At 38.5% G+C, this 20,709-nt stretch overlaps 1 protein-coding gene across 3 annotated transcripts in view; it reads left to right on the top strand.

Annotated features, from left to right (window-relative positions):
• lobo (coiled-coil domain-containing protein lost boys) overlaps positions 1 to 20,709 on the top strand; it is a 141,129-nt gene that overhangs the window by 58,472 nt on the left and 61,948 nt on the right. The window contains exon 1 of one of the 3 annotated variants that reach the window (XM_076126514.1): positions 12,783 to 13,116. The exons of the other annotated variants lie outside the window; for them this stretch is intronic. The gene's annotated coding sequence lies outside the window, so the exon portion shown is untranslated. Of the gene's footprint in view, positions 1 to 12,782; positions 13,117 to 20,709 lie in introns of those variants that run through there. 3 annotated transcript variants of the gene reach the window in all.

Here is a 20,709-nt window from a genome sequence, read left to right as displayed (position 1 = left end):
ACGCGAGGGTTCACAGCGAACAAAGCGTAATGAAACTTAAACTCCTTCTCATACTCGTGAGCTCTCTTAACAACGAGTACACAAAATCCGAATAAAATCAAAAACATTTTCAATCATAAAGCTTTTACGGCAAGTTCTAACGTTTCAGCCAAGTATCGATTGTCGTGTTTTTATCCCGGAACAATCGGGACTGTAGTAGGTGCCGGGTTTCCTCATTACGCGCAGAATTCCTGGCCGGCCCGCCATAAAGCCGGCTCCTAGCCGAATGTAAAATGGGACTCGTTTTACGCGACGGCTCTTTGATGGCCTTTTAAACAGCGCAGCCGGGGAGCCTGTACATAACCTTATATTCTATGTTCTAGTACACGACGGCACAACTATTTGTTGTATTTTAATTTGAGATTTAGGTATCGCTGATTGGTATTTCGAGACTTTCGCATTTGACAGTTTCGTTATTTGAATTTTGTGTGAAAATATTTAAAGGTCAATGCCAACTAATGTCGATAAATATTTAGTTTTCGTTTGCAACGGGAATTCTCGTACTATGAGAATTTCTATATGTACATTTATTAACTATGTTTGGCTCTAATATATGGCCCATGGCACAGTGGAGTCGGCCCCAAGTGGAACAAAAACTACAAATTAAATATGGTCATAATTTGCTCTTGCTCATCTAATTGGGAAGAAACAAAGAATATTCACAATAATAAATTCGCTATAGAAAGATTGTTCCGTAGATTTCTCCATGAGCTCGTAGAACGAGGTATAGTGTGCTATCTGTACGTGTACGTGTGTAGTGTTCAGGTCATCAGGTGTCGCTGCATCGTGTGGTTTTACGACTTCATTGCCGGTGTCCTGTTTTAGCGCGTCCTTTCTTAATTATACCCGCCTTATGCATATTATATACATACGTGTTTATAGTTGTGCTACAACACGGTGTTATAAACAGGACTATAAGCCTCTAGAATTGAATCTATAGTATCATAGCTATATCTACAAACTGGGTAATTTTGTGTCGCGGATTTTCCTCTCTCGAGACCCACTTCCGTCTTCATCATCAAGTATTAAATTATCTCTTGAAACGTGACGCAGACAGAACAATATTTTCCTTGTGCAGTCCACCTACAAGGCACTCTGTAGTTCGCGTGTTTTCTTTCCTTCAAACTTCAATTATTCGTGGCGTCAACCGATACGTCAGGCGGCGATCACTCCCACGCGACACGTTCCGGCCCCTCCGCTGTTGTGCTTTACCTGCCAAACTAAACAAACGCGACCAGCCCGGGGCCAACAAGATGTGGGGAGGAGGGGGCCGCCTCTCGCGACCTCCCGCCGCTAGCCGCGCACGTTATCGAACCGCGACCCTCGGAAACCGCAGCCGGCCCTGGTGACGAGCGTACCTACCTGCCCGCACGGCTCTATCCACTTTAGGGAATGTGCCCAAGTTTCCGACCTCCGTCAATAGCGACAAGTTACAGATGTGACGTTGAGTTCGCGGTGGAAGTTGTAGCATGCAGCGAGCCGATGACGCCGCGCTGGCAACGACGCCGGTAACGAGTCGTCGGCGCACCTCGCGAGATAAGGCGCGTGTTGTTTGTGGGCAGGGGCGCTGCGGAACGATTAAATCTAATAAAAAACGAGCGAGTGCGAGGCCGCCGCACCGATAACAAACAGAATTCTGTAAAAAAGCACTCGACGCGACCGAATCGATGACCGAAGCTTTATTTCAACTTTATCGTTTTTGCGTCGTCCATAACTTGGCACCCTCTATGTTCGCCGAAAGCCAGTAAGTATGTAAATTACGGTCGCGAGCGTCGGTCCTCGGGTGCCCACTTATCTATTCAAATTCGGCTTCGGGTGCGGGGTTGCGTCGCCGGCCCACGCTAATCAAAATCCGATCAGCCATTAAGTCCTCTCGCTATCTGCGCTTAGTTTACGAGCGAGGGGGGGTGGCGTCACGAGGCGCGGGCGGGGTGTGTCGCGGGGCGGGGAGGGGGCGCGCCGTGATCACTTATTTATGTGGCGGGGGCTCGCTCGGCGACTGAAAAACTACCCTCGCGTCGTCGGAGCGGCGCGCGGCGAGGCGGCGGCAGCCAGGCACGCGAGATGCGCGCCCATAAACCCGACGCGGCTTTGTAATCAACCGTGCCGCGCTTTTTATGAGCTCGCCTTTTGCAGTCACTGCTCGGGATAAATTTAACCCGCTATCTGATATTGAGGCGACGTATAAACTTTTATACTTATTTACCAGGGTTTTCAGTCGGGGCGAAACTTTTAGCGTGCAGCGCATTGCGTTCTGCTGTGGTGCTTTTGAGCGGAGTTTCGCACAATGTTTTCACAGATGACTTGGTTACAGCGTGCTGTGGGTGCTTGTTCAAAAGCTTGTGTACGGAATGGTCTAATGAAATGGCTGGGTGTGTAGGTAGCTCGTGTAGTTAGGTAGGGTGTATGTAGGCGACGTGAAGGGCCGTTATCGACGCTCGCCAGCGAGGCGGATCGCGTGTATTTTTGCTGTCGCATAGTTCCAGACCGGCGGCATATTGCACGGGACGGCGACAAACCTATTATAAGATGAGCTGTGCGGTCTGCAGATAAGTTAATCGTCTGTGAAAACGGCTAGGAGGCGCTCTGAAGTAGTGAATGCCGTGCGTCGTCTAATAGCAAACAAAACAATACGTGTACATGAGCAGTTTTGAATGGGGGGATTGCAGTCATATTTGCTCCGTTAGAGAATCGAACCCACAACCTCTCAACATACTGGTAGTGGCGTAGCGCTGCAACTATTCCGCTACGAAGGCTGTTCAACACTTTGTGAAGACGTTATTAAAACTAAACCTACCACGGCTATCACATAGTTCGGCTAGTAACAGTTCTTAAAGTTCAGTTGGTTCATTTTCAGTTGGTTGGTTAGTTAAATTTTAACATTGCCCTTAAGACCTTGACAGGTGATTTCAAGATTATTTCCAAACTCGCTGTCACCCTTCACCATGTACTAGGCGCCCATAAGCGCGGTGTGGTACGCAATATACAGTATTATCGTATTTTTAGCGAGATCGATGCGAGCGCCACCTGCGGTCTCTCGTCTCCTCATTGATTATACACTCCTGGTACTCACACTTGATGTACACTTCAATTTTCTACGTAATATCACGGCTTTTTTTCTCTGAGGAATAGCCAGAAATGTATTGTGACACCTTCAATCGCGAATCCTCCCAATTTAAAAGTTCCCATTGTCGTATTTGTAACCCCATAGTTAATGGTGCCTGTATCAAAAATATGAGGAACGTAGTAGGAGTCATTAAGTAGCATCGCAATTGTTAGTTACATTCGTGATAATAATGTGAGACTGCAGAGTCGAGGAAAAAAAATCGACTTATTTATTTATTAACAAATATTTTAAAGTATTTTATTTTACTAGTTCCAAAAATTTATATCCTACAAATAGTTAACATTTCAAAGAATTTGCTCAAACAATTTATTGGTCTTATCAGTAAGTGAAAAAAGTCTGTAAAGAGGTCCAATAAGAAAAGTTTTATCTGATCTTAGGGCGTTGAAGGCGAGAGTACGCCCTAGTTCCGAAAAGATGAATGGACATTATTTTGGAAGAAAGTTTATTGTAGGGCAAGGTTATGGATGAAGGTCGGGACATGGAGTACTAATAACTTAATAAGTAATTGGAATAATGGTAATATTTGTCATATTGTTGACTTATGATTTAATTGTTGGATTTGTGTTGTCGATTAAGGTAGTAGTTTCATTTAGCTTAAGCATATTATTTATTAATAATTACTTTTTGCCTGAAAAGATTTCCCGGGGTAAAAAGTAACCTTCGCCTTAATTTTGGTTATGAGCGATTTATGTATCAAATTCCCTTAAGATCCGTCCAGTAGTATTTTCGTGAAAGAGTCTAAAAATATTAGACACATCCATAATTACAAACTTTTACTTTTATACTAATAGGTAGTAGGATTTGGAGATTAAAGCCAAAAAGTAAAAGCGTTTATAAATGTGTAGATGTATATAGAAGAAAAAACATCTTAAAATACATGACGAGCTCACGTGTTTGTCCACGCATCAGTACGCTATATAGCTACCTATATACTTGTATAGCAATACATCATGTTAGTTCAAAGACATAGGTGTCCGCGTCCGCGAACAAACCGCCAAGTTCAAAAGGGAGATACGACCGCGGACGGTCAAAGAAAAAACAACAATACTCGCGTTGAATCTTGATAAAAAATATTGAATGTCAGCCAACCGTCTTGTCACGCGCTACATACATAATTGTGTGATGTATGTATGTATGTATGTATGTATGAGATGATATGACTGACATGATGTATTAGAGAATGTTTTATTTAGGGCTAAGCTCGCGGATGTATTTTTAGGAGTTTTCTAATAAGAATCTTTTGGTGTTCTATCCAATGTTGGCTGTCGTTTGGTTATTATGGGCAAGATAAAAATTGTGATTACTCAAATTGTGTCCATTCAAAAAAAAACCGATAGTAAATTAGAATTTTCGTAGCAGAAAGTAATTTGGTTTTAAGGTGAGTAGAATATTGTTTTTTTTTTATAATCAATGGTCGTATTACCAGAATAAATACAATTCCCAAAACTGCTTATTGCCTGTAAAGATGTGACTTTTCCTATAGCAAAAAAAAAAACGTTACCAGATAAAGAAAACCGAGGCAATGAAGAAATTGCCAGGCAGATCCTCATTCCCTCAAAAAATCGGAAGAAGGTGACAGCGTTGATGATTAAGCTTCCAATTATAACGATGAATAAGAGCCAGACAAACAAACTTTCGCATTCAAAACGAACTCTTAAACAAAATACTTAGAACTTAAAACAATCATTGATCTTGCGATATAAGAATCCAAAGTTGATGCAAATTACGCGGTGCACAATCCGACACGATCGAAATGAATGATTTAACTTTAAATTTAAATATGGCGACGTGTGCCCGACTGCCAACTTTAATTCATGATTTGAATTAAGATAATGCAGTTTTTTGTTTTATTGTTCAAGTAGATGCTTTTTTGTTTTTGTCTGAATTAGTTTTTTTTATTGTTACTTTTGACCTGTCATAAACTTGGCCTGCTACACACATATTCGGTTCGGCACGTTGGCTATTGCCGATCGGGTTCATCTACGCATATTCGGTTTTGCCGTTTGGCTTGGCCGATTAATGCCGGATATGTGTGTATAAAGTCTTAGACGTTAAATTAGCAGTGCAAATACTTAGTGTGCCTGTCTGTTACGCTTTTACGGCTAAACTGCTCATTTGATTTCGATGATATTTTGCATGGATATAGTTGAAGACTTGGGTTTAAACAACGGATACTTTATCTTCCAATAATTTACTTTTAAGCGGCTGCAATGAGGCATGAAACTTTATTTGCGAGTGAATAATTTCACAAAGTTTTGTTAAGCCCTTTTTCAGTTTGATAGTTTAGTTTGATAAGAATCTCATATTGTTTTCTTATTTGATTCTCTCATTGGGAAAAGTAAACGTCTTATTTTCCTGTAACATATCCTCATACGATGTTATGTTGTTCCAAGTTATTACATTATGTTAACATCACATCTTAGTTCGTCTATTATTAAAAAACGCAGCAATGTACCTATGCGACTTCGCATCGCGAGGTCTAGGTTTCAATTCCATCTATCTTTCAGTATAAAAAAGGCTTTTAGTTTTTAATTTCTGTTGGCATATTTTCAATAGCAACTTAAAATCTGAGAATGTGTCTAATTCTATTAATTTACCAAAAATAGCAAAAAAGTTTTGAAAACCTCTGTCTTTTTTTTAAGTCGATTGGAAACTCCTTGCTTACACCTTTGGGAATTACAAGGCGTTATGTTGTTTGAGAAGAAACATAGATCGTAGTATCAAACAAGCGTAGTCTGTATAATTCTAAACAATAAGTTAAACTCAACAACGTATCAGCTGTTATAGTCTTACAACTTATTTGAAAGCCTTGCCATGCAAGATTTATCTACAATATAATTAAAAGTTATGTGTATTTCCACTGTATGTGTTTCTATACTCTATACTATACTCAGGTAAATGGGTTGTGGAGGTCCAATACGCAGTCGAACCATGTAAAATTCTGGTATTAAGCCGCATCCGGTAAGACTGGAAGCCGACTCCAACATAGTTGGAACAAGGGCTACACTGAGGATGTGTTTTCCACTAATGTTCTAAATTCTGAAAAGAGTGGCCGTGAGTTTCTTGCTAGCTCTTCTCTTAAGGCTCCACCCCCTTTCTGAGCTAGTGGTAGCTTCAGTAATTGTAACGACTATCATAAGTGTCAATATTTGACCTAAATTAATAAATCTATACTAACTACTCTTTGTTTGTTTGTTTGTTTGTTTGATTGTTTGAACGCGCTAATCTCAGGAACTACTGGTCCAATTTGAAAAATTATTTCAGTGTTAGATAGCCCATTTATCGAGGAAGGCTATAGGCTATATAACATCACGCTACGGTCATTAGGAGCGGAGTAGCAACGAAAAATGTTACAAAAACGGGGAAAATTTTGACCCATTCTCTTAGGTGACGCAAGCGAAGTTGCGCGGGTCAGCTAGTGATTTGATATTGATTCTGAATTTTGTACAGTAGGCTTCCGCCAGCCATGAAACAACTAGGCTATCTACTAAGTGGTCGGGCTATAGCTAAATTGTCCATAACTGTGTGAGTCAGGCGGGAGACAGACGGTTCATTTAATGTTCGCGAGCCGATTTATCACTACCTGTTGGTGTTCTGACGATGTTTTATTGCGTACACAGATATCGGCTTGATCATCTTTGAGTAACTGATCTTTGATTTATGTGTTGTCTATTGTTGATTTGGCCTTTGATTGCGAATTGTCTTGAGGTATATCTATAGTGCTGTTTTAGTGTTTTTAAATACGCGTGGATAATGGCATCTTCTTTTTAATTTTATGTTTTTTTTTACCATTCTATTATAAGAATTACCTGAAATTTTATTTTGTAGAGTCTTCATCCGTTAATAAGTGATTAAAAATTAAATGAACTGTACTGTATTATTACAATTCGGGATAAAGATTTAAGAAGTTCAACCTAGTCACATTTTTATAGTCGTATTATCTACGCATATGAGTTTTCAAATTCAGCCTAGAAAATAAAATAGTACCTGGTTCAGGCAAAATTGAATCAATTATTGAAAAACAGCTGACCAGTGACCTGAAATTGCCAGTATCAACTATATTTAGTCCGCATCATAAAGAAAAGGAAGAAATCAAATTGAGAAGTCGCGAATGGTGCCAGTAGTAATTGAAACCACGTGCGGTGCAAATCACGTATTGTAGTCGGACATACGTAGTTTAATACTTGTTAGATGGTGGCTCCATCTATATATGTACTGATGTAGGTACTAGTATGTGGGACTTACAGTCAAAAGAGAGATATATTATGTGCACTGTCTTAATTTTTTTATTGAGGCGCCCTTAGCCCGTTGCGCTCACCGGTAAAGGATCTGTGGGTAAAGCAAACCTTGGCGCGGTCATTCTATAGATGGGTGACCGCATAGGGGTATTTGAACAGGGCGTCTCCGTGCTTCGGAGGGCACGTAAAATGTCGGTCCCGGTTGTTGTCAATTAAGATAGTCGTTAAGCCACGTCAAAGGCCTCTCGGGCGGCTTGAACAACTTTGACACTAGGTTGACCACTAACCATACGATAAGAAGAAGAAGACTGTTTTAATTTCAATCGTACTTTTCGAGTGAAAATGTAAATTGAATTATTGCGCGTAGTCAACAATGAATACATAAGGATGATAAAAAATAGTTTAAATTTAATAAAAAGGGGGTCATTTTAGTACTTTTTCAATAGAGTACTAAAATGACCCCCTTTTTAAAATGATGTTGAAAATTTTTGCTCCGTAACTGTGTCTTTGTACCTATAGTGTATGTGTGTGGATGAGTGGAGGTCGTCTTGAAGATAAGAGAAGGGTCTTAAATAATAATTAGTGAGATACTTTTAATTGATGATTGGGGACTCGATGTGTTGATGATGTTATCATTTTGTGAGGTTTGCGAAGGTTTATAAGTGCGAGACAGAATATGTGAGAGCGTGCTGCCGATAACAAAATTCATGTGATTCTCTCCATTTATTTTTTCTCAAATTTATTAACAATATGGAATTATGCTTTTTGATTCACGTGCAATATGCTCTTTTTAAAATTTAATGACGGCCTCAGTGGCGCAGTGGTTAAGGCGGTCACCACGCCACTACCAGTGCGTCGGGAGGTCGTAGGTTCGATTCAAACACGGTAAAAATATTTGTGCGACCCAAAAATAGTTGTTTCGTGTCTGGTTGTACTTTGTGTCCGTTGTTTGTATGTTCGTAAAAATCCCCGCGACACGAGAGCATGATTAGTGCGGGAGCTGACTTAAAAAAAGTTATCGATGAATATTTTTTCTTGAAAACAGCTATTGCTGATTGCGCCTTGTGGAGTGGTTTTATAAAAATAATCAAATTATCTCGTCTTTTGAATGACCAAATGACTTGGCTTTCTAAGAACTCCGTAATAGCGTAACACTAAACATAAATATTTGGGCCCACTAGCCAGGGCTTCCGTTTAAAGTTTACTATCGGTTAAGAGCGGCGCGTGGGCGCGTAATGGTAGGTAGTCGTCGCGACCGATAACGATGTGCCGTCTCAGTCACTATCACTATTTAGTACGCCAAAATGGCGGACTAGGGCTGTGGAACATATACAGGAATATTTATTAAAATAAAAAATATTGTGATGTTAACTACTACTACTCAGAATAACTAAGTTGCATGCATAGAGGCATAATATCAGTACTTTTTGACGGGGACTGAAAATTACTTTAAAAATTCTAACCCTTTTTTTTATTCGTCTTTTATATTCCATGACTGTCTTACTGGTGGTCAAGGGCCTCCTCCCGATAGAGGGAGAGGTAAGGTCTTGAGTACACAATATATTTTAAATTTTGATAAAACAAATGTATTGCAAGTTTTGAAGTTTTAGGCACTAGTTACTTAAAAATTCATAATAATGTGCTTTTATGAATTATTTTCTAAATTATTGTTAATGGTTTTCCATCTTGATCATTGTGAAACAGGTGTCGCGTTGTAATTGGAGAGCTCCGTCTGAAGGCAACTTGATTGATTGAATATTATTATGACGCACCTTTTTACCTATACCGATAGGTCTAGTAGAAATGTAGTGGAGAATACAACTTGAACAATACTAAAGCTTGGCAAAACAGATTGAAAGTATACTAGAAAAGAGCGCTTGGTGTGTGTTGGTAGTTCTACCATAAAGAGGTAAACTTATTTGTTTGTAGGGGTTAATCTACGAAACTACTGAACTATAACTGAAAGAATATATGATGTTTAATACTTTACGATTTATAAAGAAACTGTGATTATGTAGTTTTTAAACCTTAATTTGCTTGATGTTTCTACCAGGCTCATATTTCTTCACGAAAAATTGTTACGCGACGGGAAAGTTTACGTCTTAGGCAATACATTATTCTTGTTTAAATATTCCCTATTAGTCTGAAGCATTGGGCGACTACGAAATACTGAATACGGGTAAACAAGCTATCTGCTTTTATGTCTAATTTCTATCTAACACCATCTCCATCTCCAACAAAATACACATAACCTCCAAAAGTCAGAACAGTCTTCATAGACCCCTCGAGGCTTAGAACGTCTTTACATCTTTTACTTAAAACTTAGCGGCGAGTGGGAGCCACAGTCGGGCGACCACGTGTGGGCGTGTGGCAACTGTCTCGAATAGCGTTGCCAGGTCGCCAAACCTAATAGCCGGACAGACCAGTCAGTTTAGCCGGACATTTGGTTAAAAAAGCCGGACACCCTATATTATTGAGGATTTTCTCTTACAGTTCGGTAGTCGACTCGCCGACGCTCGGCCACGCTCGGCGGCAGTGTTCGCTTGTTTGCGAAATGTAAGAAGCCTAACAAAAGCCGGACAAGACGGACACCGTTTATTTTAGCCGGACATGCAATCAAAAAGCATAACTATGTCCGGCTTTATCCGGACGCCTGGTAACGCTAGTCTCGAAGGATAGCCGCACTGCAGCCGTCTGCAACGCGTGCTACTCACAATTTAGCCGCCGACACGAACGATCAGGGCTGTCGACTGTTCTACTGAAATATAAAAATGTATTTTACTTTAGAAATGTTGGCGTTTTCTATTGTGCTATACTAGTGCTTATAATTTGCTTTTAAGACGTTAGCTATACGTTGTTTCGGCTTCTCTTGACATCACTCTACGACTTCAAAGATTTTTTTCCCTTCTTCGTATGGTATGTGGTCAACTATGTGTCAAAATTTAGCTGCTTCATCTTTGACATAGTTTAAAGACTTTTAGTAAATATAAAGGTTAAGTTTTCACTGAGATCTACCTGTAGTTACTGTTCGTCTATAGTATTTTACTTTTTTTGACGATCTGAAATCACCAATAACGAAGTAAAATATCATTTACGATCAATTTATTGGTTTATTTAACCGACATAAATTTGTCATTTTAACATTTGTATCTACAATTTCCAATGTATTAACAGTCTGTTTATTTCAAAACAAACCATTCGCTTCCATAATTGGGTGTATTAGTTGAAACTTGAACTGTACGTTCAATAATCTGTTTTCCAGTTAACGTTGTAGTGATTTACGCAATGCATAATAATAACAAAGGCTTATGCTTGATTTTAGAACCTCTATTAGGATTTACACTGAAGTGTATTTACCAAATATTGGGAATATAGATTGCAAATGTTTTGCGTTGGCCTGACTACTACAGCCTGCTTATTGTGAAATATGACGATTGAACTATGAAGCTTATAATAGTTTTGGAGTTTCTGTTAGATATTAAATAAAATAATTTTTGAAATGTAAGCCAGTTTTAAATTTTATGAAAATATTGACGATTGTGATAGGAACCTTTTAATTTTCCGACGTTTTAACTTCTGCAGGTGGAATTTTTTACTTCTAAATACATATAAACACATAATTCTAAACACATACTTATACAGATTCATTTACCACCAGGCTCGAAACAAATACTCGTGCACATCTCACAAATATTTGTCCCGGGTGGGATTTGAACCCCTCACGCGGCGCAATAGTTATAGCGGCGAGGCGATCACTTTAACCACTACGCCAAACGTAGTTAAACTATCTAAACTGTGTGATTATTTATTGTGTTCCCATAAAAATTTACACATAGAAAGTTATTGCCTCAAGCTGTCCATGCGTAGCGAGCAAGACAAATCGTATCATCGAGTCTGTCACATGCCCGACTGTAAAAATACTATGTGAAAAGTGGAAAAAATAGTTTGGAGATCATTCCAATATATCACACGGTTTAAAAGAATGACAGGGCTTAAAACTCAGCCTGGACTTTGTTATCGATGGGTGTATTGATATTTTTTTATATTTTCTATCGATTGAATGTTGACGGTTAACCGTCAGATAACTTTATCAGGGGCATGATTTTGTTTATTTAATAAGATTTTCGAAATACTTATTGGTAATATTAAATGTAACATTGTTTGCTTGAACTGTTTTCGAAGTATGTCGCATAAAAAAATATTCGGCCGGAAATCATCTGAAAATTGCAGAGCACATACTATTATATCCTTCTTTCACACATATGAAACAAACTTCATTTGCGCCTTGTTCTCATCATATTGTAGAGAATAATCAAATATGTTACCAGCTCTACTCAGTACCTAAACTATTTCTTAAATTTTCATGACGGATACCCATCAATGCATTGTCAATGTAACGATTACTTAACTCCTTTTAATTAGTATAGTTCGTTGATAAAATGTTATATCATGAAGCTACTGCTGACATAACAAGAGAAAAACACTAAAAGTACTAGACCGTCTTAAAATGGATAACAAGTTCAAGGTCAATAAATATTTTTGACGACGCCACTTTACGTTTCGTACGGACAATGACTAGCGCGGCCAGACTGAAGAAAAATAAGGTCAAAACTTAACAACGATTATCATTCTTATTATTAAGTCTATGAGGTTCATTTTCGGATTGTTGTTTTATCCTTCATGTCCAGTTTTGAGCTTCGCATTCATAGTTATGGGACAGTCGGTTCTTGTAACTTTTATGATGTTGAGTAAGCGTTTTTTGAGGTGCCACCCCAATTTTGAAACAAGGTTACGTTCGAAGTGTGTGTCTCGTGAAAGTTTAAATGTTTTATTGCTGCAGGTATGGGGTGGTGGTGGTGGTGGTGGCTTATTGTTCTTTCATGTTAATGGTTAGTCTTGTGTAAGCTGCTCAAACCACCGTAAAACTGTAAAGTGACAGTTATTAGATTGGAAAGTTTTGGTTTTGATCGGAAGAAATCTTTACATATTGTGACTTTCGAGTTATGGTCAGTCATGCAAAGAGTCTTAAGGAGATGATATGTCCTTAAGTGTAAAGGCAAACAATTAACCTCAGGAAAGAGACCATCCATAAATCTTTTAGAAACCATGTCCCAATGAATGACGATAAAGATTTTTTCTTCGAAATTAGGTAGTTTTGAGATTGACAACTATGTATCATGGTTTCAGGTTGGTCTCCACTTATGATATTATGAATGTCAGCTCATACTACGCAGTGTCTCTGCATCCAGAAAACCCCGCAGCCTATTATGTTTATTCGATAAGTGTAACAAGCTGAACGCAGGCTTCATTCTACAGTACATATTATACATACGATGTACTTGTAATAATACGACAGTGACGCGGCAACCTTGCGGCGCGGTGCGGCGCGGCGCGGGCGTCCGTGCGTCCTATCGCGGTAGGATGATCGGAATCGTTGACATCGCGCCAGCGCGCGGTGGAATGACCGCGCGGCGTTAATTGTCGCGTCACCTTCGAGCAAGGGCGGCCTCGCGACGCGCGACGACCCTCCCCCTGCCCCCCTCGTCTCAACTCGCGCGTGTCCCCTCCCCCGCGTCACGTTACCTATGACGGTCAGCCACCCGCGATCGTGTTTGTTTCGCGTGTCCGACACGTACCTACTCCGTACGCGCGTCACCGCGATCCGCGTCCGGTAATAGACCTGATATACCTATATCACCTATACAACATTCGGTGAGTGCACAGTTCGCCAAATGAGTATCGGCGAAACGACCGGCTGACATTAGCTTTGTAGTGTTGAGGAATTGATCGCTGTAATTATTGTAATCAGACGGCGCGATTGTGATCTCTGCGCCAGAAACAGGATGTCATTGTGTGTAATCGATGGCCATTCGTCAACATTATGAAGTGGTTTATTTATATCAAACCTTCATTATTGCACAGGATACTGTGATTCTAATTTACATTTTTGAATATACCTATTTAGGTACCTGCTGACTGATGCATCGTTATGCATACGTAAACAATAAAACTATAGCTATATTATGTATTCTGAATACAAGTCTGTCTGCTTGTATCTTACTCTTTCGCGGCTACTTAACTGAGCCGATTTTGGCGAAATTTTGCATGGAAGTAATTTACATTCTGCAGTACTACTCAAGGCCTAACCTCCTGTCTTTCCCGACGAAACTCCTACCCGGTAGTAGGACAGTAACGAGTTAAAAAAGTACTACATAGTAGGTACATACTCTACATAGGCAACTTTTTCATGTTATGTACGGGTCTATAAATAATTCTCGCTATACTCATGGTGTAAAGCACAGTTCCAATTAAAATAAAGTGTGTGCAGCAATGTTACAAGGTGTACGACAGGGTGTCGGGTAATCGCGTGCGTAATCGGATAATATCACATTTCGCATAGGCTTTACAACTCAATACAAATAACATAAATAACTTATATGCACTTGTAACTTATACGCAGTGCAATGTCTATCTAGATTATACTATAAAGATTGTATGTTTGTAAGTACGAGTCTTAGGAACTACTGCATCGATTTGGATAATTATTTCAGTAATAGAATTCTTAATATCATTAGTGTTAGAGTATGACTGTAATGTTTTCATGGCTTGAACTACTTACCGATTCTTACCCAACTTAGCATATGCGTACCCATATTCTAAAATATACTTTTTGTTTTAAATTCAAGTCCAAAATAAATTAAGCGTAAGGAAAACGGCACGAGTCAGCTAGTGTGTTTTTAAATATGAATTTAAAGTGCAGAATAACCTCGTCAACAATAAATTTGATTTCTGCATTTATATCATCTTTCCATCAAGTATTCAGGTACCTGAATATAATTTTTTGTTCGTATTTCGATGACAAATTGAGGTTCGCTAAATTGATGTGCCGACGATGATTCGATCAATGTGATTAAAGAGCTACAGGGTACGATCCCATTGACAAGCAATTAACAAGAATATATTGTGATAGTCCTTAAAATAACACCGGTACTACTTTTGTAATTAATATTGTTTAGCGGTGACTTTTACAAACATACAAACAAAAAACACAATGTACAGACAGGCCCGAAACTACTGTTCTGAGTCACATAAGTACTTGTTCATGTTGGAAAAGAACCAACGACATCTGGAAACTGTGTGGTATTTTAAGGCACGTGTCCTCTGCGTCAATATTGGAGTGACTTACGTTAGGGACTGTAAGGATTAGTTGCTTTGCAATAATTTCTACGGTATTACGTCCCCTGCATTCGGCATTTCGGCATCAGTGGACTTACAGCTTAAGCGCTACACTACGGGAACGTCAAAATCATCAAAGTGTTTAATTTTATAAGACCTATAACAATTATCAGTAAGGTCAGTGCGTTTCATTTCATAAGACTTATTTATACAATTGATAGTAACTACGCTCAGTGCGCGGCCGCGCATTTTTAAACTCGATTCTCTCATCTTTCCATACAAGTTGGGTCTCGCCGTCTCAATCTTTACCATAACAATTCTATCAAACCCTTTTCCAAATTCTTAAGGCTGTGACCCGTGCCGGTGTACACGGGTCAATTATCCGGCGATAAATCGAAATCTCCGGCGTCCCTTACGTCATGGCCGGCGACAGTCTTTTGTTATCTATGTATGACATCCCCGGCACGATTACCGTAGCAGATAGGGCTGTTTGTGCCCGCAATGGACGACAAAGGGTTGTAAATCTCGTGATATATCGCTAGATTTGTATGACCGTGTGGGGTTAAACAACTTGTTACTTAATGAGATGTTGTAGCTTCTGTTGTGTAGTTTTGAGGATTATGACAGTTGACATATTGTGTCTGAGTTGTAGTTATAAAGGCTCACTGCGGAGAAAAGTCAACTGTTATAAACATAAAGAATGGTCGCTAGGTTTATGTTGGTTAATTAGAGACTCAGGCCCGGTTTAATTGCTTCTGGATAACTATTGGTGGGCGGAAAAGTGGACTTGGGCGTTTTCTTCATTTACGAATGAGTTTAATTCCCCTTTTTAGGTTCAACATAATTTTGAAGAGGCACACATACACATACGAATTCTCGTTTCAAACAATAACATAAGAATATGAAAAGATATTGCGCGTGTATCACTTTCATTCCGAAAATCTATCATTTTCCTTCCGATAAGTCATACAAACTACTCTAAAATCAAAGTAAACAGTAAAAAGTACACCCAATAAATTAAACAAATAAACCACTCTAAATTACTAGAATGTCAACAAAACTTTCCCTTCAGACACTAACACAATCACAACATTAATTACAATTTGTACAGGATAAATCATGAAAAACTAGGTCGAAAACTAGCCTAAATTCATAAGTTGAGCAGTCAAAACAGTCAGACTGTCTGGGTCGCCAGCCGTAAACAATAAGTACGCGAAATAGTTTTAATTCGTTCCGAACAACTGGTGGCATCTGTCGGCGGTGGCGCGAACTAAATTTTGTAAAGTGATTTGTTGTTTGTTGAAGATTTACGTGTTTTCTTTTTCGTCATGTTTTATTATTTGATAAATTAGTTTGTGTGTTTTTGTAGTAATTAATATGCTACGGTTAAGTTTGGCGTTTCTTTGGTCTTACGCTCGTGTGAATAGAAAAGCTCTACATAATTAAGTTACTAATGTATTTAGATCCTCAAATCAAATCTAGTCAATACTAAAGATATTTTAGATTTTTTTGATCAAAGTTAAATATGCGTGCATATTGTTACTAATCCATTTTTAACTATCCCGAATAGACTCTTTCAATAACAACTTAAATGTATCTTTTACCTAAACAAAGATTCATAATACCTCGATATATTTTTTTTCTACTGGCCCCTACTGGCCGCCAATATATTGAGATACTCAATTAAAAGGAGGGATGCCCTTAGTCCAGCAGGCTTGCTATGTGATCTGTGAAGAAAATTTTCGATCGAAGTACTCCATAGTGTTAAATTCAATTATTTAATTAATTCTTCATTTTATTATCATAGCACTTCTTAAGGGTCTATTTCCATATGAGCAGCGCTCTACCTAGGTTTATTCAGCGTCTGAACGTATTAAATACGTTCACGTCTCGCCATTTCTATTAGGCCCCTGAAATAGGGGGCGGGCATATAATCATACACCGGTCACGGTACCAAACATCGGACTGCCATTGAAAATATTCCAGAAATTTCACAATTCCAATAATCTTGCTGCCCCATGAATTGAACCCGCAACGTCGTGATGGATTGCATATGGTATTAGTATAGTTCTGAACAATATGGAAAATATGAGGAAGACAATATCCTAGAGGGTTCTATAAATCCTTGTGCCCTTCGAAACGTACAAAGACGAGTTTTACCTTATTTTAAGATAACAAAACCCTGAAGATGTAACATTACCTACCCATTTATTCAATTACCTTCTAATAAATGCTTCATCAAAACACTTAAAATCTTTAACTCCATTCATAAACAGAATCAAAAGCCGCTCAACCTTCAAAAAAGTAAATAGAAACGCTGAAATATCCCTCATAAAACCTCGTAAATAATATTACAGTAATAATTTGAACGACGCGACGAGCCGCCGACTTGTTTTGATCACAATCGCTCCTCCCTTTCGCTTTCATTCATGCCCAATGCCCAACTAAAACAAACTTTATTTCAATTTATAAATGTGTGCCTTACAACGCCCTGTAAACGCTGCGCATGTGTGGGTGAGGGGGGCAAAGATTAGGGGTATGTTTTGTGCCTAGCTCGATTCCACTTCCTAGATATTGTTGGATATCTTCTCGGAATCCTATTCAGTTATGTGAATATGGGTTTGAACTCTGAACCCTGAATAGGCGATAGATGGTTGAGTATTAAGCTATAGTTTGGTTCTGCTAGTTAAATATTGATTTTGAATGTATTGTGAGACCGTAGTGTGCTTTATTTTTTTTGTAATATTTCTAGTCTCAAATTATTTACACCTAAAGTAATCATCGTTCGGGAATTCATGATTAACAAATCGATATTATAATCAGACAACTAAAAGCGGCCGGTTTCCTCTGCTGTGAGCACATTTAATGGCTATAAGTCAAGCCATAATAATAAAAACAAATATTAAAAACTTACTCTTTGAGGTATCACAGTCGCAAACACATAAATATGTAGGAGGTATCGCCGCAGATAAACTTGTAAAAAGTTATGAATGAAACCGAGAGTGCCCGTAGTAGAGTTGTAGAGCTCCCCCCGCGCGGCGCACTCCGGGGCCCCTCTGCCCCCCGCGCCCCCCGCGAGCACCCTTCGCCACCCGCGCCCTCCCGAGCACGGCGCGGTTTGTTTCACGCATTAGTTTTATTTTGTTTTGACTTATTTTATAGTATCGTGTAATGGAGTGTCGCCTGTGTGCGTACTGTAATATCGGTGCGTTCACTTGTAAATGTAGTGTTTACAAGAGTTTGTTTTGATGTCGTGTTTATTGTAATTGCGTGGGATAGTGTTTTGATACGCTGTCGTGAATAGCAATTTTTTTATAGAAAATGTTGATAATGAATGTAAAAAAGTTGCTTGTAATTTTCAAGTAGGAACTTCTTGCAAAATAAATGTTATTACTTCTCTACCCCTTTTTCAGGAATAAGAATTAATAATGATGACCAATTAGTTAAGCTAAGAAAATGTACAAAACTGAATGTTTATAGACACCTACTATAACAACTTTCTACCATACCTATTATTTATAGACAATTCACCCCAGAATGCTTCACATAATACACATCGCCAGATCCACACACAATCTATGTTAACTAAGTAATCTTTACTGGCTTACCTGAGAGTTCACGAGAGCCTAACGCCCGAGGCCACTGCACTGTACCTGTACGTATGACAACTAGGCCAGTTACCTGTTAAGCCTTCGCAGGCAGGCTGGGCCGTCTCTCCTGTGAGCCGTGTATTTACTAAGAGATATCAATGTTTCTCTTCAATGCTAATAACAGCTATGTATATCTTAGAAGTAAGTGTAAGAGAGTTGAGAATATAGCAGCCTGTGTTATAGTCAAATAAAATTATGAAAATATATGGTACTTTTTTGTCGTTCCTTTTCATTTTTTCGTGAATTGAGAGCATACATTTTTAATGAAGCAATATTTCTTGACTAATTGTTTTGTAATAATATAGATAATTTGAAAAACATATTTCTAAAAAAAGTCATTCAAAATGACAAAGTAAACATTATTTACGTTTGTAACAAAATATTGTTTTTGAAATCTAAAGCCAGTCTTAGCGACATTGTGGACATGCTTAAAAGTAACAAAAATAAAAAGCGCACATACTTTCAAGATTAAGTAAAGACAAGCGCAAATTTTCTTCAGCGTCTTTCACGTAGACGCGAAAGAATATAAGAGTAAAGAAAAAGCAACTCCTCATCTGCACTCAGTGATGATATTTTGAGCTCAATATAACTGTATCATCTTTATACTGATCTTGGTGAAAATTCAAGCAAGATCTTTATACGAGTATAAGTGAAGTTAGAAACTAAGCTGAGGTTAATCAAATGTTGAAGATAAGTTAGAAAAGTATTTTCATATGACCAAAGTTTAATTCATTTATGTATTTTATATCAATTAAAGATTCTATAATAAAGATAAACAGTTAAATACACAACTCATGAATAATTAATTTGTACGATAGCATGAAGTATTCTGCAGAAATTATTTTTTTCTCAGCTGTCTTTTGTGTGCCGCAGTAGGAAAGAATATTCTTTTTCTATAATATGATCTAAAGCTTTACAAATTTTAGCATTGGCACTTTATAAACTCGAACATTATTTTTTTTTTACTAGCTGACCCAGCAAACGTTGCTTTGCCATATAAAAAAAAATTGTGTCAATTAGGTGTATGAAAAATAGTTGTCGGCCGATTCTCAGACCTACTTCCATATGCTCACAAAATTTCATGAGAATCGGTCAAGCCGTTTCGAAGGAGCATGGCAACGAAAACTGTGACGCGAGAATTTTACATATTAGATTTATTTATTTATTTTTAAACCAAGAGCCGTCTTCGAAACAAAAGACGGAGGATTAAACCGTGCCCAGTAGCGAGTGTATGCAGTATCTGCGGTATATTGCGTGTACTGCAGCTAGGTACGAGGTGGAAGGTATTGGAAGATGATATAGTTAACGTTATGTAAGTCCTTTATGTCTCACGGCTCCGTCCATTTCCATGACGTTGCAGCTGCCAGCCGCAGGATAAGGCTTTGTGTTTGTTGGTGAGAGCAGCGGGAGAGGCAGCGGGTTTATAGAGGAACTTTTGGATGTATCTGTGTTGAATGACGATATACAAATTTACGTCTACTGCTTGAACTTGAATGAAATATCTTGTGTGAATTGTATCACATTGCGTGGATCTGAAAACTATTTCAAATTATGCCAATTCATACGTTAAGCGAGAGCAGCAACGTACTGCATAATTGTCATCAAATTTAAGAACGCTGGTTGTCAATTGAGATACACTATACAGACGTTGGTCTGTAGTTTCCTTGCAATTTGTTAGATTTATGTTGACACCTAAATATTCCTATTTTTGCTGATAACAAATCTTTCGAATGTTACATCTTTATTGTTTTCATAAATGCAAAAATGCTCTTAGAATTTCCACCTTTTACTCACAGTACACTCAGCAACACATTTTATAGCAAAATAAAACCGGACCCCATCTAACGCAATAATAATTATCAACCGCAATCGTGAGGGTAGACATAAAAAACGTGTGTGTGCGGGCGCGTGGCAGGAAATCGCTTTTTTGCGCAGCTGTGCGTGACTGTCCACTTCCATACGGCTGCGCAACCGCGCACTGCGCTACACTGCACCGACGAGACACCTGCTCCCACACACACGAGATACTGGGAATTGATTATGTGTTAGATTTCAAATGGCCTTATGACTAGAGCTGATTGGATAAGTACCGCGGCAATCATGCTGCATTTTTAAAATGGTCGTGAATTTTGTTTATATGCATGTATTTTTAAGGTCTGATGTGAGTCTAACTGACTTCAACTTTTTACTTTTTCTACCTACAGCTGTTATAACCTCACCTCTGTTGCTATCTGTCAAATTTGTAACTAAAACAGACTAAAATATACTTCCTATCTAGTGCCGATCATGTTTCAACATCATAAAACAATAAAATTGTATCGTAAAAAGTTGCACGCGTATAATTAAATTACAATTAACAGTAATTTAAGTGACAAAAGATCCAAATAAAATCCCTTTGTAACTATCCTATTCATAAATCACGAACTAAAAATCTATATTTGAATACTGTTATCGATATTTTTCAATCTATAAACGTCTA

Source organism: Anticarsia gemmatalis, chromosome 19 (genome assembly GCF_050436995.1).
Source record: "Anticarsia gemmatalis isolate Benzon Research Colony breed Stoneville strain chromosome 19, ilAntGemm2 primary, whole genome shotgun sequence".
Classification (NCBI taxonomy): Eukaryota; Metazoa; Arthropoda; class Insecta; order Lepidoptera; family Erebidae; genus Anticarsia; species Anticarsia gemmatalis.
The sequence above is the reverse complement of the archived record's forward strand: the minus strand, read 5'-3'. Positions and strand labels throughout refer to the sequence as shown.